This window comes from Rhododendron vialii, chromosome 7a, assembly GCF_030253575.1.
Source record: "Rhododendron vialii isolate Sample 1 chromosome 7a, ASM3025357v1".
NCBI classification, from domain to species: Eukaryota; Viridiplantae; Streptophyta; class Magnoliopsida; order Ericales; family Ericaceae; genus Rhododendron; species Rhododendron vialii.
The window spans coordinates 39,997,296-40,022,841 of record NC_080563.1 but is presented as its reverse complement, the minus strand read 5'-3'; the positions used below and the strand labels follow the sequence as shown (position 1 = coordinate 40,022,841).

Here is a 25,546-nt window from a genome sequence, read left to right as displayed (position 1 = left end):
CGGAATTGAGAAAAAAAGGGTTAGACCTCAGAAAATTATAGAGAAAGAAGAGCCAAAGGATACAACCACGGTAACTGGGAAAAAAAAGACTCACGGTGTGATCCACTTAACTAAAATGAATACTTTATTTAGGTGTTGTTTCACTTAACTTAAAGTAATTTTAAGAGATTTCGTCCTTATTTTAAAAATATTGCGTTCTTTTGTTTTGCATCAAATTTTTTTAGATTATTGATCGTTTCGATGAGAGGAATCGGAAATTATTTTTATTTTCTTACTTTTTCCCAATATTTTGGGAAATAACCACTTTTTAACAAAAAAAATTGCCCTTTTTTACTCAAAATTTTATATTGCCAAAAAAATTTGGGTAAAAGTAAATGTTTTTATTTTTTTGATTTCTCTCGTTGAGACTAATCAATAATCACAAAAAATTTGGCTCAAAACTAAAAAACGCAAATTTTTTTGAACAATGACAACTTTCAAAAAATGCTAAAAGTTAAGCGGTGGTCTTATTTTTAATTAAAAGTAATGTATTATAAGAGAATAACATGTCTCGAAAAATAAAAAATAAGTACTTCAAAAATAAAAATTTTAGCAGAACGGAGCCTCAGCCCCTCTCTATAAACTCAATTTTATTTGTACTTATTTTTTAAAGAAAAAACTTTAATACACACCCCTACTTTCGAAACACATTGCTCTTATATTTGGAAAATGTTATCCTTCCAGTCGTAAATGTTACCCTATTATTCTCGACGGAAAATGTCAATTTACCCCCCCAAAAAAAGGCGGAGAACAAGATTAGCTCAGTTCCCGCCAATTCCCGCCAACCCCACCTCTCTCTCTCTCTCCGTACAACACAATCTGGAACGGTGGAACCTTCCTGTCAGAAGAGATTGGGATTTACTCTTTTAACCGGGGTTAGGTCCTTTGCTTTAATTTCCTTCCTTGATAAGCTTCCACACAATGTTCTCCCAACTCCGTTCTTCCTTCTCCATTCTGAAAGGGATAGAGATTGAAGTTAACAGAGGAAATTAGATCGCAAATGGGTCAAAAGAAGATAGGGCAAAGTTCATTTTTACCCCATGTCATTATCGTCATATGCGGATACCCCTCGTGGTTCAAAATTAACCACATAACTTACTTGTAGTTTTGAAAATGTGCGGATAGACCCCTTGCCGTCATGTTTTACATCCAGATTAACGGAGATGTATCTCATACGTCTTCAGAATGAAATCTGAATCGTTCATAATATATTAAATAAAGAATAGAGCATCTCCATAAAAAATCATCTCGATCAGGTATCAATAACCCAGTAATCTAATTTTTAGTAAATTCGAATTTGAAATTTTAATTTCATACCAAAATCGATTCGACCATGAGCTTTTCATTTGTTGATTGACTTGAATTTTGGCATAGATGTAGTACTCGTCAAAATTTACAATATCAACAGTTTGGATTCAATTTTTTGTATAGGAAATTGTGTGGTTAGATTTTAAAAAAAAGAAAAATCAAAGGACATGATGAGGGTATATCGGTCTTTTAATGTCTTGTCCGTTAATATGGATGGAAAATATGACGGCATGGGATCTATCCGCACATTTTCAAAACCACAGGTAAGTTATGTGGTCAATTTTAAACCATGAGGGAGGTATCAGCACATGGCGATAACCACAGGAGGTCAAAGTATACTTTGCTCAAGAAGATAACCAAGAAAATTACTCCTCCAACAAATAAGCAGAGGATACAACCACCAAGAGCTGTAAAAACCCAGCAAAATCCGAATCCGACAACAAGGGTTGGACCTCGGAAAATCGTCGAGAAAGAAGAGCCAGAGGAACCACCTCGGAAAACCAGAGCTAGTAACTCCTCAATTCCCCTTTTATTTTCTCCCCTTTTTTTTTGTTTTGCTTTTGGAAGGTCTGAATATGAAATTTATGTTGCAAAATCTCTCTATTTTATTTTCTCGGTAAAAATCTGTATTGTTGATTGTAAATTCGTAGTAAGTGACGTTTGACCCCAAGTCGAATGCATGGGAGTAAGCATATCAAAAAAAAAATGCACAAAAGTGTTAGAACTTTGGTTCACAAATATCATTTTATAACAAGAATCATTGGACTACATGATCGCAAAGACACAAATAAGAAAAACATGAGAGTACGAAAATAGTGAAAGTAGGAAAGATGTTGCCTGTGAGATTGAGAGTCGTGTAGTCACTGTCTTAAGGCTAATATTCCTCCCCTCGTGAAGGTTCCACCGGAGTGTACTAGCCCCAAGATTAAACCCAAGCGCTCACAAGCATTCCTCATCCGATGTTCACGACCACCGAGAGGTTTGAACGAGTCACGAACCGAGTTGCCCAATCAACATAGAAAATATAGAAAATAGAATGTGAACTTTCACACAAACATATTTGTATCTCTCTTTTTGTACATCTCTAAGAACATGAGTTTTTGTCTTTTCTATTTTTTTCTCTTAATTCCCTTATATGAGATACACATATATATAGGAGTAATAACCATTAATATAGAGATAATGATAGAGCATAAATACTCTTTATTTTGTAATCAATATTTCAATACTACATTAATATTGTAACAGTAAAACACTAAAGGTAAGGAGTTAATACTAATATTTATTTTATTAAAAATATTCCAACAATCCCCCACTTTTAATAAAATAAATATTATATAGTTTGACTTTTAAAATCACATGACTTTGAAAATACATACTAAACACAAAATTGGGCAACTATATACTGTGCAATAGGTGAAGGTGTCTTCCGGACTTGAACCTCACTTAGTGTTAATAGTTTACCTCTGAAGGATCATAGTGAACTATGTCTTGAACTAGACCCTTTGAGTCAGAGTTCAACATATCACACACACAGTACCGGTATTGGACTTTCATTCGCGGGTTAGTGCTATTAATGGCCATGCACTCGATCTTGATTCTCATGGGAATTTCTATAGGCTAGCCCAAGCCTCATAGTCGCGGCCTCACGACAACTCCCACTTAGGTGAATCCTCCAAGGGTACAGTGACGGAATGTACCTTGCGAAAGAATCCTCGCCTTGGATTCATTAAGAGTTAAAACTCATCCTCAACCTCTCACTTCTTTAGCACTGTGCCTTAGGAATGAGCAAGAGAACAACTCTATATGGTGTCTCATACTTTTTTTTTTAGTGCTGATATCAAGTCACGCAATATGGATTGTTTTTACCCATTGAATCTCCTTCATGGGATCTCCAGTCACAGAGATTGGGTTACCTCCCTAGGTGACTTCCTATAGGCTTTGCTCATTCCCCTCGACAATTTTTAGGATCTAGCCTCGTGCTAGTCCAGAGGCAACAACTCCTCTTGGGAGTTCAATAAATGCCTCAATTTTTATTTTACTTTGCATGCATGCTTTGGCTTCTCAAGCCTTTATTCTCCTTATAATGGTGCAAATTTCAAACTTCGTCTTGTTGGCTTACAAAACGCACCTGTATAAATTTCAAACACAACTCGCCAACACAAAAATTAGTATTATGAATTTCTCAGTAAGAAATATCCAACCAATATTCACAAAAATTAGAAACCCCACATGCATTATCTATTTTCCTTAAAAGGAATAAAGCAAGGGCAAGTTGATATGAGCAATCAAACTGGTTGCTAATCTTATAAACAAAATTCACAGTCTATCAAAATTAATATGCCCCCACAAAACACTAGCAATATACTTATAATTTTAATACCCACGTAGCATGCATATTAAAGAGAGTATTGCGTACCTTTAAAGAATTTGGTCAATACACCTCCAATAAAACTCTCATAGGAGTTGTATCCTATGCAACTGGAAATTTCTTATTTCACAAATGAAATTGGATTAACTAACCACTTATTTTATTACAAAAATATGCATCATCAACAAAAGGATTTTGACGCACGTTACTCAGAGTACTCCTCCATAGATGGTGAGTAAAACTCAACTTAATCGAAAGAGATATGACTCTTCTTGATGTTATAAATCTTGAAAATGCATGTTCCCAAATCATTACATAAATATTGTCCAAGGAAAACCTTTTTTAAAGCCTCAAAACTAAAACATTTGAAACCTTTTAAGTGATAAAAAACCCTTGATCAATTCTCCACCTAGGACATTAAAAACATTTTCAAAGATAAAAATCCCTTTATTCCCTTTATTTCTTCCCCCCCTTTTTTTTTCCCCTCGAATGCCCAAACATTGTTGAGAGCTTTATAACATTACACAAATTCACCAAGAATACAGAACCCATTTTTATTTATAAATAACCCCCACATTTCCATTCATAGGTATGCAACTAGCTTTTGTTAAAGGGAAAACTTGAATACTGAAATATTATTTCGAGAACGTATACAATGGTTTTAAGAATCAATAAATTCATATAATAAGTTTTGAAACTTACACAAAATAATTAAGTTTGACCATCCCCCACAAGTTTCAAAACTCCAATGAACCAATGAGACTCATACTAGTAAATATGATAGAAAATACACTGCCTTATTAAAAAGCAATTTAAACATATGCTCACAAACGGTCACAAAATAATACGAGCATTTATAACCATGGTTTAAAATCTCATTATTGAGGTAGCAACCAAAATCAATCATCTATTAACAAAGCTTAATCCTGATAGCCATGGTTGTAATTTATTTTGCCTTTCTACAAAACAATATTTGAAAACTAGTCACCTATTCCAAAACAAAAACCTTTTGAAAAACCAAGTTTACAAATATCTACCCAAACAAAACACATTACTCATGGCAACAAAAGGGTCATGAAATATGACAATAGACTTGATAACGAAAAAATTGAACATGACATTTATTTTTTCCGTAAAGAGATCATCTATAGACATAAATCTTTTCCACCGAATTGGGAAACCAAATCCAGCACAAGACTTGGAAAAATAACCGCGTACATATGCTTATTACAATGTGGATTTCAAACAACCATACACAAAGCAATAGTTTTAACCCATTGATGGCGATTGAACACAAAAACCTTGGCCATACTTCTACAAGTAACCACCATAATAATTTCCCCCCATTGGGTTCTAACTGTGAAGACTATTGTTAGAAACTGGGCACTAAAGTGATAAAATCCCAAAGAATGCCACATAAGTATTCACAACCCATATGCAAAATAGTTACGCTAACCTTTAACCGTGCAATTTACGTGATCTTTTAGAATAAAACCTTTTGTCTTCCTTATAAGAAGAGCCGAATTAAGTGGGCTTTTTTTTTTTTTCCTTTCAAAGCCACTAACAGTTACTAGTACTCCCACAATGACACTTGTAAATCCCTTAAAAACAATGGTGACCATTAAGACAATTAAATAGGGCAGTTACTACACAGGAAAATGAATAGCCAATCATTTCTCCGTACAAAGCCAATCAAAATCTCATGGTGTATGCATAGATACTTGCAATATAAAGTACACAAAATCTTTTACTTACAACCATGATAACCCATGAGCTACAAAATAATCACACTCTAAATGATATCAAACAGTAATTTCACGGCTCCAACCTGTAAAATGAATCACCAAATACTTCCACCAACAAAAAATAAGTCCAAATCTAGATCTAAGGAATTGAACCTCTCTTTTTTTTTAATAAAACAAAATACACAAGCTATTTTTTTTTCTCCTTTTTTCCAAGAAAATCCAATCACATAGCATTAATCATGCATTTTACGATCATCAATCTTATGTTTGTAACTGTCACAATATGCAATACTTATACGCCAATTATCACCGCATTCATTTATAATATATAAAAGAGTTCTTGTCAGTTACTCTTATGTATATATGTTGATATTGAAGGTGTCAAAATTTATTAACAAAATCACACTTAGACATTTCAGGTGAAACGTTTTCCTCTCCTATTAAGTATGAACCAACTTCAATCATGCACTACATACACAAATTATATTGCAATCCCAAAATAAATGCTGTAACTATAACCAATGTGTTTGAACAAAGACAAGAAACTTGTCAAATTTTCTAGGGTTTTAGCAACACTTCTAAATAAATCTGTCTACTGGAAAAGTAGAACCAATGTTTCTTCTTCCACGGAAATCAAGTGGAATCCAAAACTATTCCGAGGTTTTTTTTTCTCGAAACATTATTAGGCCACCTTTTATTTACTCTCAAACTTTGTTTAAAAAGTTGGTATTGTACTAGAGAAGACAAAATCCTCCGTTCTTTTTTAAATGTGAAAATCCAACTTTCCCACTAGAACTATCTGATTATACTAGTAATAACAAAGTAGCGTTCTCAATATAACTTTGTGAAGAAGATACTGTTAACAATATACAAACTGAGCTTATTAACCGTTTAGTTTCCAACAAAGCTTTTTTCCATCCAAGGAAAGGAAAAACAAATATCTCTGTTTTATTTTCCTTTTGTTCCACCCTTAGGATATCGATGAAATAGTATAATGCAAAAATGAAACCAACCAAACTCTTGTATTAATAAGTTGTCATTTTTTTTTTTTTCACATTAAATGGATCACCACAGTATATGCAACAATGAGATAATGCCATTAGCAAATATCATGTGAATGTGAATCACCTTTGCTCACATGCAAAAATTGATTAGAATGTATGAATGTCTCATAAATGTACCATAAAGCACATGTCAAGAATTGTCAAAAAGTAACTGTCCAAACAATGAGTTGTAGTAGTGCAATAACTGTAAATCATGTTCTAAACAAAACGGAAGTCATTATAACTATTCAAGAGCCTAGACCTTAACTTTCACTGTAGTAACCGAAACTTAAGTGAGTTGATTATCATCTCGGTGCCTATAGCTATTAATCACAAATTTACTACTCCCAATAAATAAAGAGAGGCACCGAATTCTAGTGGCTTAGAATATTTGGTCATGAATTGAGGTTAATAATAACAATGGATTCATATCTTTAATGGCTACACAATGGACATGTGTATTATAAGATTCCACCACCGTGTCCTTAAAGTAAAATTTTGCAAGAACAACCATTTGATCGAGCTTTTAAGCAAATAGATATAACAATAGATACAATATTTCATTTGGCTATTTGGTTAAGGACGTTAAGCTCAATAGATACACAATATCAATTTCCTAATTCATCAAGGGTAAATATAATATTAGCCTTAAATTGTTAGAACTTTGGTTCACAAATATCATTTTATAACAAGAATCATTGGACTACATGATCGCAAAGACACAAATAAGAAAAACATGAGAGTACGAAAATAGTGAAAGTAGGAAAGATGTTGCCTGTGAGATTGAGAGTCGTGTAGTCACTGTCTTAAGGCTAATATTCCTCCCCTCGTGAAGGTTCCACCGGAGTGTACTAGCCCCAAGATTAAACCCAAGCGCTCACAAGCATTCCTCATCCGATGTTTACGACCACCGAGAGGTTTGAACGAGTCACGAACCGAGTTGCCCAATCAACATAGAAAATATAGAAAATAGAATGTGAACTTTCACACAAACATATTTGTATCTCTCTTTTTGTACATCTCTAAGAACATGAGTTTTTGTCTTTTCTATTTTTTTCTCTTAATTCCCTTATATGAGATACACATATATATAGGAGTAATAACCATTAATATAGAGATAATGATAGAGCATAAATACTCTTTATTTTGTAATCAATATTTCAATACTACATTAATATTGTAACAGTAAAACACTAAAGGTAAGGAGTTAATACTAATATTTATTTTATTAAAAATATTCCAACAAAAAGTACACGGTGTCTATCACTAGACTACCACTCCACTTGCTACATCTCTCTTCCATTGAGAGCATTTCCCTCTTTCCCTGCAAATAAAAGAAATAACTGATGACTTGCATCTATTTGGTCTTTCCTTTGCGCCGGATATGTGTCCCATACTTTCCGATCAGTGGCTCCCAAAACCTTTTTAAGCTAAGCATTTGAAATATATGAACCAAAACAAGCCTCAAATCCAAATGAATTGAGGTTCCCTACAAGAATTCATCTTATCCATTGAGATCCGTCTAAAGTCTTGTGTTTCGTGATAACCAACAAAAGAAACTGATTAACGACAATTCCAAGGGTGGTGTTTTAGTGTACCAAAACTTCATTGTTATCGATAACAAGTTTGTATAAATCGCTGAAATCTATATGGCAATTTACCGATTTTTCACGTACCTGCTCTAAGTGTACTGTTGTTTTGTCTTCCTCTAGGAACCCTCGACTTGACGACTCAGTTTCGTTATCTCCCTTATTTCCCCTTTTTTGCAAAGATCAAATCGTTAATTCATGTGTTCTTTTTGCCTTGAATGTATGTACTTTAGTTATGTTCCTAATGGGCTTTCTCTCTGTCCTATTCAGGGCCTCCAAGCGATGAATGGATGTTGAAGCCGCTAGCGGATCTTGATAGCGTGGAGCCTGAAACAGATCAGTCGAGTCAGGAAAGTGAGTAGAGTGTTAACAAGCCACAAAGTACTCTATCGCGGATTTTGCCTCTCTTTGGAAAGATTTGGTCACCGTCATTTGATTGATTTGATCATTAAGTACTCCTTCTGTCCAATTTATGTGTTCATGTTTCTATTTTGAGATGTTCTAAAATACGTGTTCACTTTTTAAAAATAATCATCAAAACATGCCAAAGTTTCAATTTTATCACTAAAAATTACACGTTGATTTGACATCTTTTTATATTCTTGTTATGTGTAGATCGACAATATCTTCCAATTTATAATATTTTTCATGATTTTAAAATTTTTGTATAGTAAAATTAATTAAGATTTATCAATCAAGATTTATAGTACTTATTTTTTGAGATCCATATTGAAAGATATAAGCGATTTTCATACATATAATTAACTTCACAGCTTTTAAGGTTAATTTTGGAAATTTAGGGTAAAAATTTTGACTTTTTAAAATGTACGATTTCCCGTAGAGGACACTTAAATTGGGATAGAGGAAGTAGTAATTTTAAAAGATGAGCCATTTGGGTAGACTAAGGCTCTGTTTGAAACTTGAAGAAGGAAAGAAAAAGGAAGGAAAAATAATAAAGAAAAAGTTAGGGAGAAAGTTAGAAAGAAATTTGAGAGAAAATAGAACCTTTTTAAAAAAAAAACAACTCTCCCTTCTCTTTTTTCTCGAAACCAAACAATGAAATATTAAAACAAATGCTATGCTTGTACATTCCTTTCTATTGATTTCTCCAAGTTCCAAACACACCCTAATTGTTCCAGTTAGTTGATAACAGTGGAATATCAAAACAAATGCTGTGCTTGTACATTCCTTTCTCCAAGTTCCAAACACACCCTAATTGTTGCAGTTAGTTGATAAGAGTGAAATATCAAAACAAATGCTATGCTTGTACATTCCTTTCTCCAAGTTCCAAATACACCCTAATTGTTGCAGTTTAGTTGACATAATAATATTTATGTCTCTTCCACTCATGGAAAAAAAAGAGAGAAAATTCGAAAACAAACTCTATACTTGTACATTTAAGAAGGATATAGAAGATTGTAACATAGATTTAACATTTTTCACTAAATAAAAATATGCTACCACCTAGACTTCAAAACTTTAATATATACTTCCACTTCTCACTGTAAGAGGATCCGCATTAATGTCGCCTCATTCCTCTTTAAACTAAGTAGCAAGTGAAAATTGGAAAAACACCCCAGAACACCCCAGTATCAGCCTCGCTTCCTCCCTGGTTACTTTACAAAATATGTAACTTTGTAACAGTGTCTCGTCTAGCCAGACGAGCAACTGTTCATGCGGTAAACACAATATACACCAATATTCAAGCAATTGAAGCCGGAGCAAGTGGGGCTCTGGACCAAACGTTGTTGTATGGCCGATCACACAATTAGTGGATCTGGTTCATCATTGTAGTTTGGTCGTGGTGGATCTTGTCCTAAGTCCTGGTGTATCTGAAAATTTTCTTTGAGCCACACCAGAAGTGAATCCGGCCAAGCCTGAAATCCTGGAGGAAGTGCTGGTGGGCTTGGGCAAAGAAGTCGTGGTGGATTGGGGAGGAAGTCGGTTGCTTGTCGTTTGAGACGATTTTGGAGAGAGAAGGGGGTTAATCGGAGGGGGTGATTTTGCCGGTGTAGATTGTGGTCAATTTTGGGGCTGGGCTTGAGAACAAGATGAGTAAAGTTAGAGAAAGAGGGGTTTGCAGGTTTAGTGGTTTTGCGCTGTTGTTGGTTTGGCTGGTTATGGTTTTTTTGTTTTTTTTTTTTGTTGTTGTTATTTGTTTTTTTAGAATAAAGAAATAATATTTTTAATGGGATAGTATTAATATAAAGAGTCTGATGCAGTAGACATTTTAAAAATGAGTAGCTAAAGTAATAAAGTGACTTTTTAATGTGTAAATTGGTCTAAAATGTAGAGAGGCTGGTGTGGATGTTCTAAAGGCGTCCGCATTTGCCTAGCTGCCCCTCGTTAAACGGTGTAAATAAAGAGTAAAACTGAAAAATTCACTGGCATCAGCCTCACTTCAACCCTAGCCGCTTTGCAATTGGTTAACATTTGCTAAGTGGCTCGTCTGTTACCACGAGCCACTATTCATCACATTACAATTATTTTACTATTTTATCTGTAGCCAATATTTTGCAATTCTATTATTCTATTTTGATAAACGGATTTTAATAATTAAATATACGCTCTCCATTTGGTTTTACGATTCTCTTAGGGCTCTCATTGAAAGTTTCAGAGTCAAAAATTAGTTATGATCCTTTTAGGATAAAATGTTTACAAAAATAAGTTATTTGCACCGGTTCAAACAAATTAAAAATTGAAACACTTATTTTTTTAATCTGTCTAAAAAATATATACTCTAATTTTTAATCCGTTTAACTGGTGAGAAGAAATTATTTTTCTAATCATTTTATCCTAAATGACCATAATTAATATGATCAGAAAAATAAAATTTTTGCACTATTTGAAATGGATTAAAAATTGGAGTACTTAATTTTTTTAAAATTGCTTGTGAACAGTTGTTCGTCATTAAATAATGATTAAAAATAAAAAAAAATTTAAATTGAAAAGTATAAGTATAAAGAAAAAGTAGTTTAATAAAATAAAATTAGAATAGAGAGTCTAATGCGGTGTACTCTTAAAAAAGTGAGTACTTAAAATAGAAAAGTGACTTTTTAGATGTAATTTGATCTAAAATCTGCCAAGTCTGATGCGAATGCTCCAATCACCCTTCGTCTCTCTATCCAGATGTAGAATTCGGTTTTCCTTATCAGCGACATCAATTCCATACATTCTAAAAACAACTCTTAAAAATAGGATTACAGGAAAAAATGTCATTATAATTCAATTACAGAGAAAAAATATATGTCATTATAGTTCAATTACAGGGAAAATACCTATTACGTTCCGACTCATGGCAGACTTGGGACTCAATATGGACGAAAGAAGAATTGACTTCCGTTGCTTATATCGCTACCAATCATTTTATAACCGCAATTATTTATACAAACTCATTCACATGAGTTCAGTTCACATCTAGTATGGATTATGATCCAGTCCAGTCTAGTTTGGCATTTTTGGGCCTATTCCGGACCCACAGCAATTATCGAAACCGTTCATCTTTTAGAGCTCGTCGAGAATAGTGGCCATGCAGAAAATCACGTTGATCAAATATCATTTCATTTGATATAATTTTAAAATGCATTGAGCATAAGATAAGATAAATGGACTAAATGTGTTGTAATCTAGTGTTGTGCAACTTTTTTTCAAGTATAATTCATTTCAAAATTATATCAAACGGTATCCGATCAACGTAATTTTTTACGTGGCCGATGTTCTCGACGAGCTCTAAAAGAAAAAGGCTTTCCGCTAAAAATTTTGGCTTTTTTATTTTATTTTATTCTTATTCAGATTTTTTTTGCGTTCTTTAACTTTGCACCTAATTTTTTTGAATTATTGATTTGTCTTGTCAAATGGAAATCGAAAAATTAAAAAATTACTAAAAAATTAGGCGATTTCTTTTGATTCAGAGAACTTGGGTAGGTTCTGCTACATAAGTCGAGTGGCTTATTTTTTGTCCTTATTCAAAAAAAAATTTAATTTGTTAGTTTTTCGTTAATTTTTTGGAGATTATTGCTTCGTCATGACCAAAGGAATCTAAAAAGTAAAAAATTATGATCGAAATTCAATTTTTTTTGAATAAAGACAAAAAAATTGGCTTATTTTTGTCTTTATTAAAAAAAATTAGGTTTCAATCATAATTTTTTACTATTTAGATTCTTCTCGTTATGACGAAGGAATAATTCCCAAAAAATTGACGATAAACTAACAAATGCGAAAAATATTTAAATAAAAACAAAAAAATAAGTCAAGTGACTTATTTGAAGATAACAACTTTGGATGTAGGCACCTATTTTTAGAGAGAGAATGTTGTGTTTCAGAATTTCAGTGGAGAGAGAAAATATATGTCAGTGGTAACTGACCACTTTATCCACAAGACAAATTTTGATTGATAGAAAGCAACAGCCGTCAAAAGTGACGTGTTGCCCCAAGGGCAACAAATAATTTCTCCCCGAGACATGCCTCCAATCGTGCTTTCCTACCTGCCCCCAAGTCGTACAAGGATCTTTCTGATCTCCTTTACTTTTTGATCAACCAAAAAATGCACGTATTATATATAAAAAAATAGTATAATAAAAGGAGACATTATCGATTCGAAAGTACATAAACAACAAATAAAAACAACAATTTTTTGGCATTGACCGATTCCGACTCATGCATCTGCTGCTAAAGCATATATTTTTCCTCCTTTACTTCTATTCATAAAATTTTTGGTTTCGACCGATTCCGACTAGGTAAGGCATATATTTTTCCTCCTTTACTTCTATTCATAAAATTTTTGGTTTCGACCGATCCCGACTAATTGAGTTTTGTTCACCATTCACTTCGGTCTCATGCATCGGTAAAGCAAATATTTTTCCTCTACTTTAAATTCATAAAAATTTTTGCTTCGACCGATTCCAACGAGTTAATTTTTGTTCACTCTCCACCTAATAAGGTAAACATTATCCTCCTCCTCATTATTTGAACCGGTGTAAATCCCACTATAAAAAGATATTATGTTTACTAAAAAGTACATTGCAAAAGTGAAACATACGTCATTTCAACTAATAAAAAGAAGAATAATTCATCTCTTAAAAAAGGGTGAACACACTATTCCGACTCATGCATCTGCCGGTAAAGCATAAATTTTTCCTGTCCTTTTCTTTTACCCAAGATTTAACGGACCGAAAAAGTAATTTGAACAATACCATAAAGCAACTAAAGTTCAATTGCGCACACAAACAAGGGCTCCATATGAGCGCTGTAAAGTGAAAAGGATCCAAGTGGATTTGAACCACTATCCTCCCAACGGCCAGACGACCAATTTGGGCGCTCTTACCATTTTGAGCTTATGGATCCACAGTGGAGTTTGGGAAATTACAATTTCAGACTAACATTTCAATGGTTGACCACGACATAACATTTGTTATCTTTTATTATTATTATTAATATTCACTTATAAAAATTATAACAAGTTGGAATGAAATGCGGTTATATAATCTTTGCCTCGGCCAATGTCTCCTCATAGATTTGCACATCAATAATTAGCACAAATATACCAAAGCCTTTCAAAAAAATATATTTACCAAAAATGAGATAAATATGATTCCACTTGGGCAACTTTGCACTCTTAGGTAACTTTGCACTATGTTTTTTCTGTCTTTCTTGAAAACTCAATTTACGAAAGATATAAAAAAAAAAAATTGAGATATTGGTATCCAAAAAGTATTCAACGTGCACCTTTGAGCATCTCCAACTAGCCATTTTGTGAGCCAAAACCATATTTCGATCTTCAAGACCTAACTTCCGTCCACCAATGGGCACGGATTTTAGAGCCCAAATATATTTTGGCCGTGAAAACAGCAGCACGGCCCCGTTTCTTAGAGCCCAAATATATTTTGGCCGTGAAAACAGCAGCACGGCCCCGTTTCTTTCAAAGCTTCGAAAGCGTGCAGGTTTCCTCATAAATAGCAATCAAAATGGTAGATCAATTACCCCTAAGGTCTAAAAACTTCCAGGGAGCAATGCAATGGCTATTATACGTGGGTGTGAACGGCTTCAAGTGTTATCTGCCAAATACCTTAGGACGTCTTAACCCTTGAATAGCATTAGGCCAATAAGGCCGTTTCAAGCACCATTGGAAGCCAAATTTACCACAGATCAGAAAAGAAGCCCAAAACTAATACGGAGTAGATCAAATGACGTTATACACGATTTTTTCTGAGGGGCCTCTAGTAAAAGATTTACAGGCATTTTTTGCATCAGTGCTACTGATCCTAATAAAAAAATTAATACTTTCTGGGAAAACAATGGAACCACTTAATTGACTTTCATGGACTTTTTTGGTACCATAAATATGGTATTTAAATCATTTTCCAAGTCCACCAAGGAAACAAAGCAAAAATTATTCACTCAAATCTCTAATAAAACTCATTTGACTTGGACAAATCTGAGCAAATTTATTGACTCAAATCTTTAATATTAACGTCTAATTCAAATTAATAATCTACACAACAGGAAAAACACATTTTCGGGAATAGTTTAAGGTCCATTTTGGGTTGCTCCACTACATTATACCAATACACAAATCAGACATGATCTTGTTTCGGCGGTAATTTCATCATCTTGAATACCTCGAGAAAAATTGCATAGGGCACCATTTTGTAATCTAAAATAGGGTCCCGAAATTTTAAGGGCCAGCCATGGCCACTCAAGAAGTGGAAAACTGTCCAATTACTCAATGGATGTCGGTCATTAAAAAATAACAAACTACATAACTTCCGCTGTTTTATAGGTGAAGAGGGAGAAAAAACTTGATAACTTCATGGCTGCAAATAGAAACACACATGGATCCTAAAAAGAAAAAAGAAACATAAATAAAAAGAGTAAACGACAATGTAATCTGGCACTCGAACCCTCAAGCTCAGATTTCGAGCTTCTACGCAGCAAAAAGACTATAACATGACCGAATAGGCCACAACCGCCAATTTACGTTTACGGAAATTTTAGTACCTGGCAACCAGGTGACAATACATGCCCATAATATTGTCTCTATCTCAAAACTCTAAACTCCAATGCAACTCCAGCCTCAAACGCATGATGCTTGCAACTCTGTAAATAACAATATGCCAACTGCAACTATCCCAAAGTGACCATCACGCACTACTGCCATCGTTGCATTCGGGGGCAAAGTAGCTTTGCTCCATCACACTAGGACAATATATTCCAGTTGTTAATACTCTCATGAATCTACTATGAAATTTCCATGTGGTGAGTTACAAAAGAAACGGCATGGAAACTAAAGCATCCGACACGTCAACAAAGAAAAAACTTCAGAACAGAACTAAAAAACAGGACGAAAGCGATGCATTTGGAGACTTTCAAGTCTAACACAACTAGCTAGACGAGGAAAGAACCAGAACCAGAAAGAATCAGATATCACCAGGAATTGAGAGGGAAATAGAATACAGCAACAATGCTTCAAGCCTTCACCATCTGCATCGATATACAACTTCCATAGAAGAATCAGGATCTCCAACAAGATGCTGGGTTGAATCAGAGTCCATGAACTCACCAGAGTGACAGCAAAACAAAGCCAATGTAGCCTCCACTAAAAATCGTGAGATTCCCCACCTATAGCAGATTACAGAGGAAAACCTTGTGATTCCAATAAAAAACTACCCATGAGACTACACCCGGTAATACAATACCAACCACACCAAACAAATCTGCCTAAAGGCCTCCAGCTACATCTCAAAATAGCTTTAGATACTACAGGAACAATTACTTAAGTTAATTGAACCTATAAAATTGAACAGACACAATTGGAGAACTCAAGTTCCACATGAACAGCAAATGCAACTTCAATGAAAAACACCCCGCGGATAGATGCTCATATATTCAATTACTTGGTTCACCTAGTTCTAGTTATTCAGTAATTCAATGTTCATTAGGCATCATCTTTCTCAACCAAGAATTGGAGCGACACGTCCAGATAACACAATAAAGTTGTGTTGCAAAATGAATTCAAAGCCATTGTTCAATTTACCTCTTGGAGTGGATAATGATGGGCTAATTCCACATTAGCTTGGTCATTGCCAAGATTATCCTCGCATACGTCATAAATACCTCGAAAAGATGTGAAGCGAACCATACAACAGCGAGATGTTGATTCCCCGTGAAGAACTGATAATGGGATATAGATTAGGGGAGTAATACGTGAGACACCAGACTAGAGAACAAAGGCAAAAATCCAGTGCATCTCCATCAAAACAAACGAAATTTTTATCAGGTACGCAAGCGCACCTAACATAGCTAAGGTCAGCTGACAATCATAGGACATCCTATGCCTTTGATCTTGACGCACTTCGATCCTGGATACACAAGACTGGAGAACAAAGGCAAACATCCAGTGCATCTCCATCAAAACAAACGAAATTTTTATCAAGTACGCAAGCGCACCTAACATGGCTAAGGTCAGCTGACAATCATAGGACATCCTATGCCTTTGATCTTGACGCACTTCGATCCTGGATTCCCACCTTTGATTCATTTTTTCACGCCCTTCTATCCAACCAAATCTCCAAGCACAGTATCCAATACGCCAATCGTCGCCATGTCAGCCAACGGCACACCACTCAGATAATGCGCTGAATCAAAGCCACGGACCTAAACATGAGATTGGAAAGAGCAATCGAGACGCCACAGCACCTTCAGCTTCACCGCCCATAGAATATTACAAGAAATACACTTCAAACCAAATTTACAACCACCAATGAGGGCCAAGACCTGCAACCAGTACAACTAGGCAAATCCCATGCCCCCAAGGCAGGTCACATGTTTGAACAGCTGAAATACATGCGACTATATTTGCTTAACAATTGAAGCAATTCAATCTTATAAATCATTAATCAACACCAAAAAATTTCTGATTTGCAAAATATTTAACTTCTGCCAAATTTTGAGAACACAGGAAGAACCAGCAATTTGAAAATATTGAGGAAATATTCAGATATGACTTCCAGCCAGCTTAATGAGATAAATTCTTCAGAAAATATTCAGGAAATGCATAATGGCTAAACAAATTCAAAGGCATTGTTGTTTGTACCTCTTGGGAGTGAGTAGTCATGGTGTTAATGCCATCCTTGTGTTTGCTTGCTCAATACATAGATTGGGTATCACATTTGCCTCAAAATGAACCATTTGAGGGGCAAAGGAAGATGCCAAACTATGAAACCGTAACAACCAAAGGTAGAATATAGGAGAAATAAATGACAGGAACAATAAAAGAGACACAGGACACAGAAGGGAGAGCCGGGCAAAACCCCATGCCATCTCCCTCAAACAACAAAGGAACATTCTATTAGTTATTTTTTGACCTGCCATGCAAGCGCACCTGACATGGCAAAGGTCATTTTTTTGACAATAGCATAGTGAGAGCACAGTGAGGTATAGAGAAATAGTAGTTCCTGACCACCAACAGCACCAAGATTACAGCAATCCGTTGAGCAATGTAGTCTCCGCTCAGCAAAAGCACACCACGCAATAACACCAACTGAAGCATATAGAGATCTCCACTCAGACTTACTCCAAGTACTACATCAAAGCCCGCGAATCCACAGCTACAACTGAATAACAAGACAGACAGCTCCACGTAAACCTTGAGCTTCACCTCCTATACCAGGTTACAAGAGAGACAATTTGAATCCAGTATACAAGTACCCATGAGGAAGAAAAGCCCTGCGCTCTCATCCACACCAAAGCCGATGCTCCAAAGGCCCAAAGCCACAACTCAGAACGGTTACAAATATAGAACCATATCTTATACATGATCTAGTGGACAATAACAACTGAAGCAACCAACTCTTACACATCCGAACCAATAAAAGCACTATACAACATAGAAGATCAGATTTCACAGGAACAAAAAAGATACCTCCAATTGAAAGTCAAGTAAACTATCATCTCTCTTCGGTTAATGTATGCTTTGATATGTACCACATAATTGCAATCAATATGATAAACTAAACAGATGGTCAGATTGGATTCTTTATTGTGCTATTATTGGAGAATGGATTGGGATCAAGTAACTCAACCGTATGGTTATGAGCATCCAAGATTATAATGCTCAAGTTTCACATGAATATGAACGTTCAAACAAGATCATTACAGAATCAAGTTGAGTCATTACCTCATTGGTTCAAGTACCTATCTATATATTTATTTTGAATAATCGGAGAATGAGTTACAAAAACGTAGTGATTCGTGTCATGTTGCTGAATAAGTTTTATAATGAGTGCAAATTATTTCGACAGTGCTACTTATACACATTTTAAACACTTGAACAGACTCACATAACATGGCCCCCCAACACAATGTGCAGTATATGAGGAGCCCGAAATTTGTGTAATGGAGTGGTATGTTGCATGAACTTGTACATGGTTGAGCATGTGCAGACATCTGATGGGGGTGCGTTTGAATAGAATTTCGAGGAAATGGGAACACACCAGAATATTTATGAATATCAACACACATTTCCTATGTAGCTCCGACAAAGACACATCACTTGCATATATTTTTAAAAAACTAAAGGAATGACAAGTTGGGGCACATTTTAAAAAATATAATACTAATTAATGTAAAACATGTTGTCAAAAAATCCAATCGAATTTGTTTATATGAAAGTTAAGACTAACTAATACATTTTAAAAAGCATTCCATCATTAATATGTCTTCATAGTCAATAAAACATCTCCCCCCACATGAAAAATAAGACTTGACCAAGTCAATTATAGTCCACTATTACGGTTAACACCCTGACTTATCAAGTTCCTCGAGGGTGTCTTGGAGCATTTTTAGTATCCCAATTGTGTCCAAACAATAAACTCTGATAAAAATATATATAGACTTTGGTTTTGAGTGTGGACTCCAAGTCCAACAAGCGTCCCTAGTCTCAACACGGGTACGTGAACCCCAACCAAGTATCCTTGCTACATAGGAAGTTTACATCTTGTATACCGTAAATTGGTGATTCCTGATTGTCTTAGTACTACATTCAGCTCTTGAAAAATAGGAATCAGAAAAACATGTTTGTTGGGTTAAAGTCCAACTACTATATCAACATGTGTAAGGTGCTTTATTCATTTTGAAGAATCCATGTTAACTCAGACGTCTAAAGTGTATGAAACTTACAAAATATATTCAGTAAGTTTTCATGTTAATAATAATATAATTTATGTGATGTAGTTTATATCAGCAAGTCAAAAAAGCAAGTGCCAAAATAAACTGAAAGGCATATGTCGTTTGTACCTCTTTGAATGAGTAGTCACCATGCTTCCCATCCTTGCGTTTGCTTGCTCTATGCATAAATTTGGCAGGTGGGTGTCACATGGCCTCAAAATGATTTAGAATAAACCATTCTAGAGGCAATGAAGACAACCCAAGAACAACTGCTTGGGAATAGGATAATGGAGAAATAAACCACGAACGACACAGGACACCCAGGAGGGAGAGCCGGGCAAAACCCCGTGCCATCTCCCTCCAAAACACAAAAAAGATAATTTTATTAGGTACTTGTTGACCTGCCATGCAAGCGCACCTGACATGGCAAAGGTCAGGTGACATCCATTTTGTAACTCACATCTCAATTTTTTCACACTACTTTCCACACGCCCATACAAACTACTTTACTTACAGAATTAATGTATGCTTGGAGCATGATAGAAAAACATCACCATAGTAAAGCACAACAATAAGTTGGCATCCAGAAAACCCTTTGTAGGCCTTCATTTGTTTTCCGCAAGCCGTCAACAATCCTTTCAGAAGGAGAACACAAGCAGATCTCCATTAATTATCGATCAAACAGCACCAGATCTCCATTAATTAAACAACGGAATCAGAAGGAGAACAGAAGCAGATCTTCATTAATTGCACCAATCAAACAGCACCAGATCTCAATTAATTAAACATTGGAAGTTTCTGTCAACGCATCCAGGTTTCCAGCCCTGCAAAAGTACACAACGGACACACTTCATGAATTAACAGGTCTAAACAATTAAATAGCAAAACATACCAAAGTATACCATATTTGTACAGAGTCAAATGAAATTTCGAAGAGAAACCACAGCATCAATGGAAGAGAAAGAGGGAACACCCCACATCGTGGATGTTTATTTAGGGAACCCCTTTTCAATTGAATACACAAGAGGAAAAATTAAGGTAGCTGTTCTCAGGTTAATAAAGTTATTTCATTGTAATAAGACCTAACAGGCACAGAATCACGCTCTGTAGGATTTGAACCTACGACATCAGGTTTTGGAAACCTACGTTCTACCGAACTGAACTAAGAGCGTTTTCTTATCACAGTAGATAGGACTGTAAAGAAAAATATTCTTTTTGGTCTTCATTGATTTATGAAGCCAGCTCACACTTTCAATTTCCTTTAACTACCCAAAGAACTGTAACAACCTACGATTTACTTTCCAGCGTTGACCAAAAAATCTAAAGAGAAACCACGATTAAGCATCAAACAGAATTACCAAAGTACGGGCTTAATGGTAGAACAGATCCAGAAATAGAGTCGATAGCACTCAATCAAAAGAGATTACAAGAGTCAAAGTTTCACTAACAACACCGCGCATAAATCAAGCGAATAATGGATTATTAATAGGTTTAATTTCATGTCATCGTGGAAGAGCGGACAATATTAGAGACCACTTTAGTAACACAGCTTCATAATTTTGTTTCCACCAATTGGCGTTCTCCCTTTCTATATTAGAAATAGATGGTTTCGAAAGAGATTGAACGCAGACAAAACAAACAAGCATGCGAAACTGAGCATATCTTCAAAGCCTTAACACTTACATATGGAAGTTCCAAGTCGAAACACGATTCCTCATCAGACATCGAGACCTACAAAAAAAAACAAATACTCCGGTTAGTTATACGTACAAAAACCAGAAGGAAAAAAAAAGGTAATTGAAGGAGTTATAACAGAATAAGCACGCACCTCAATGGATCTTCCAGATTCGGCAACAGATACACCGATCTGAAGACATGGCCAAAGGATACCAGCGTCGTGCACCGTGAACTTCTGGAAGGACGATCGAGAACGAGTCGCTCGACGGAATCGCCCGAATTCATAATCGAAACGTAGATCGTCGATCGATGAATCTCGATTCGAAGATATAATTCAGAGAAGAGAGATGACGAAGAGTAGATCTAAGGAAAATGAAGGGGAGAGAGAGAGAGAGAGAGAGAGAGAGAGAGAGAGAGACAAGGTGAGGAGAGAAACGAATGGGCGTGAGCGTTGGAAAAGGCGTGGTGGGCGTTATTTATTGCTCCTGCTTAACCAATCGGGCGATCCGACGGTTGTGAATGAGCGGTTTGTGGAAAGTGAATGGTGGCCGTAGATGAATCTTTTTTGGCGGTAATGTTACGGTTTGGTGAGGCCGGCCCTCGTGATTTCTTAGGTGAGGAACATTCTCGATGCGTTTGGACTCTGACGAGATAAGAACGCCACGTGTGCCATCGTGTATCACGCGCAAATAATTGTTTGGGGACGCTGCTGCACTACACGGTTGATCGGCCGTCCATCTCAAATGAGAACTCACCGGCCTCATATCATCCTCATCCGGACCGTTCATTTCAGCAATAGACGGCTCAAATTTTATCTCAGTCGAATAAATCTGAGTCGTTGAAATCTGAGTCGTCCATTGCCCTAATTGAACTTCCGGATGGGGACAACACCCAAGTTGTCCTTTAGGGACAACAGGGTCCCCAGGTTCCTCAATCGAACGGTTCAGATTTTAATCTGAATTTCTAAAAATTTGAAATTAGATTAAAATCAGAGCCGTCTATGTTGAGATGGACGGCAAAATTGGCCGCACTGCATAATTTTATACAGAAGCGCACTACAGCACTCCAAGTCGGGTTTTTCTTTTATCTTTTCAATTTGATCCTATTGTGGTTTTTCTTTGAAGCTCTTTAGAGTGGAAAATAATTCAAATTCACACCACAGGCGTGTGGAATATATATATATATAGGAGTATTGGCGAATGGGTATGCTTTATCTTGTCTTGTTCTGATGCTCTACCGTCTATATCCAACTGGGTTCACCCGATCAATTCTTCATAGCTTTTGGTATTTGGGGTCAATTTTATGTGTATTTAGATTGATTTCTGGGAGATCAATTCTATCATGCATTTTGTTGGAGGTCCATTTAGAACCGAAGAAAAATTTCATAAAAATTGGCCCCGCTAGAGTAGATAGAATCTTAGGAGGTTTTCAGTGCAGCTTCAGCACAAACAGCATGTACAGCATGCGTTTGGGCCTGTCTCGGGTCTAGCAAAGATAATCAGATCCGCTCATCTTGTTCAATATATTTTACTTAAGATCCCTGTAAAAAATCAACTCCATCCGACATCGATAAGGGCATTTACGAAGCGTCCAAAATCACTTTAGAAATTTTCTTAAGCAATTTTGGACGCTTTGCAAACGCTATTATCGTTGTCGGATTGAGCTAATTTTTTGCAGGGACCTTAAGCAAAATATATTAAACAAAATGAGCGGCTCTAATTATCTTTGTTGGACCCGAGAATGGCCCAAACGCGCGTCGTACACATTGTCTGTGCTGAAGCTTCTGTACCAATAGCAACATTTTAAAGAGTGAGTTAATACATATGTCCTAGGCCTTGACGATCATGTCGATCCCTTGGAGTGATCGATTTTCTGCAAATTAGAGCAAGTAGAAAGTAGCTTTGCAAAAAAAATAAATGAGTCACCAGAGTTCTCAAGATATTCATAATATAATTTTTCAAAAGCTGTATAGAAAAAATTACTTGAGACTAACCAAACTGTTAGTCCCTCCGCCCATTTTATCCATCTAGTATTTTCTATATTGAAATGCACCATATTATTTGCCTCTTTAAAGTTCAATCAATAATTAGAGTACATATGTATAAAATAATACTCATAAATGATTAAAAGTAGTTTTAAAAGTAAAGAATGAGAGAGAAAACTACTTATAGCTACATGCATTAATTGCGAATCACTTCAAAAAGTTGTTTCCGTGCAAAGTAACAAAAGGGGGTGTGAGGGGTAAAATATTATTCACAGTTTGTCACTCATCAAATGGACCATCGAGAATAGTGAGAAGATATCTGAATTTAGACATAAAACTAGATACTCAGACTCCATTCTCCTACATTTTTTGTCTAAAAAATATTTTTGTGTGTTTTTTTTTTAATATTCCTAACGTTTGTTGAGCTTTTTGTCGTAATTTTTAGCTTCATCATTCGTCTCGACGAGAGAAATATAAAAAGAGTATAAAAATATGGGTAGATATTGAAAAAAGTTTATATAAGAAAACACTTCAAACAAAAAAAATAGCTATTTAGTATTTTATTTCGTCTTGAGTGAACTTGTTTTTCACTTTTGGTCAAGATTTTGTACTTTTTAAACTCTTCTTATCGAGATGAATAACTAATTCTTCAAAAAATAAGACGCAAATCGAACAAAAATTCAGAAAAGATGAACAAAAATACACAAAACAAAATAGAGAAAAAAAAATTAATGGAGCCTCAGTCTGTGAATGCTTCAAGTAGAGGAACTAAAATGCAATTACAGAACAATTTGTGTCCTTACAATCGGGGACCACACCGCCTCAACGTATGTTGTGACTTGTGCGGTCATCCATTGGCTTGCACAGTACGATACGATTCCCGTGCACTAACTTTTACAACAAGTTTGGTTTCCCCATATTTGAATTTTTTCGCATTTGTTCATTTGTGCTAATTGTTTTTGATTTTTTGTTTCGTCTTGTCGAGAAAAATTGGAAAATTAAAAAAAAATTTACTTTTACCCAAATATTTTGAACAATGATCACTTTTAAGTAAATAAAGTTTAAAAAAAAAAAGTTGACTTTTTTTTACTTAAAAATGGTTCTTATTTAAAATATTTCGGTAAAAGGAATCTTTTTTTTTACTTTTCCGATTTGTCTCGACGAGATGAATCAAAAGGTCAAAAAAATTTGACGCAAAATTAATAAATGAAAAAAAAATTCAAATAATAAAAAAACGAAAAAAGGGAAAAAATTATTAGTAGAAAAAGCCCGGAAAGCAAATATTTTTGAAGTCCGTCCACTGGCCTGCTTAATCATAGCCCATGAACTGGACTTGGGCTTACACCTTGTATATGATACTAGGTGATCGCCAAAGTGCAATGCACGAAAAATATGCTTGTTGGTAATTGTAGGTTTTTCTGGGGCTGCTAAATACTTTATGTAAATAACATTCATATACTAGTTGAGAAGTGCATGGCTGGCTACTCAGCATGACACGACATGCCTGTTGGTTTTCAAACGAAAAGAATTTGTCGAGGGATCACAAGACTGAGACAAAATAGTAAATTGACCGAACCCACTTTTTGAAGCGCTACTATAGCAGCGAAAGATAGTTTTTTCAATTGGTAGTTGCCCTTTTATTTTTGAGTGGGTCGTGTATTTGCAAGTTGAAATTAATCAAAGTTTTTTTCTCTCCAAGTTAATTTGATAGTAATATATAAAGTTCTTGAGTTTGTTTTTCAAATTGTTTATTGTTATTTCCAAATTAACGCTTAGAATTTCGTATGCTAATTTAGGCCCATTATTAATCCAACCTAAGCCAACCTTTTGACTCTACTGTTCCAAATCTTTGAATCCGCTTCTGAATAAAACGCAATTAGATCATGTGGCTATGGAGTAGTATGGACGTTCAATTTAGCAATTTTTTTTTGTAAACATGGTATTCTCCATGGAAATTTATGACTTAAACAGCCTGGATTATCTTTATGACCCAAATGAATCACCATAAATAGAACTATGCACGTATGAGACAATTTGCATCGACCTAGTCAATTGACAACAAGATCACGACAAAGTTTCGGTCCTTCTAATTCTAAACCTCTTCCTTCATACGAAATTAGTTCTATGATCAGGAAACGTCCATTGATATACAAAACGATGATATACTTCTGAGTTTTTCGAAATAATTTTGCAATAGCTCGCATCTTCATCCGGATGCATATCGTTGCACAACCAATTACTTGTTATCGAATTTGAAGGCGAGTGATTTTCGCATTCTCAAAATTGTTAACCGCACTTCCACGGTTAGTGCCAAAATTAATGTGGGTTGATTTTCGCACTCCCTAAATTGTTAAACTTTTGGGGACGGAGGGTGAGGTTAATAATTTGGAGAGTGCGAAAATCACTCCCCAATTTTAATTGTTCGTTGCTTTCTGGATCCAAACAACCATAAAAACAAGTTAAATTGGAACCGACAGGCAACTGGAGACGTGGTAAAGCACGAACTGCTAATAATTAACGTTTTATCTTATGTTTTCCAACAAAGAATCGTAGAGCCGTCTTAGCTCAGCTGGTAGAGCGCGTGGCTTTTAACCACGTGGTCGTGGGTTCGATTCCCACAGACGGCG

The 25,546-nt window shown here is 35.4% G+C and overlaps 1 long non-coding RNA gene and 2 other non-coding genes across 3 annotated transcripts; 1 reads left to right on the top strand and 2 right to left on the bottom strand.

Moving 5' to 3' along the window:
• Positions 1–6,293: 6,293 nt before the first annotated feature.
• LOC131333891 (uncharacterized) lies at positions 6,294–21,462 on the bottom strand. Its single transcript, XR_009201957.1, has 6 exons — positions 21,087–21,462; positions 20,942–20,989; positions 16,541–20,082; positions 16,128–16,264; positions 15,022–15,712; positions 6,294–6,303 (listed from the first exon to the last, which is right to left on the bottom strand). It is a non-coding gene; the product is annotated as an uncharacterized LOC131333891 (long non-coding RNA).
• On the bottom strand, positions 20,357–20,430 carry TRNAW-CCA (transfer RNA tryptophan (anticodon CCA)). Its single transcript has one exon. It is a non-coding gene; the product is annotated as a tRNA-Trp (tRNA).
• A 4,011-nt stretch (positions 21,463–25,473) lies between the features above and the next one.
• On the top strand, positions 25,474–25,546 carry TRNAK-UUU (transfer RNA lysine (anticodon UUU)). The gene has a single exon. It is a non-coding gene; the product is annotated as a tRNA-Lys (tRNA).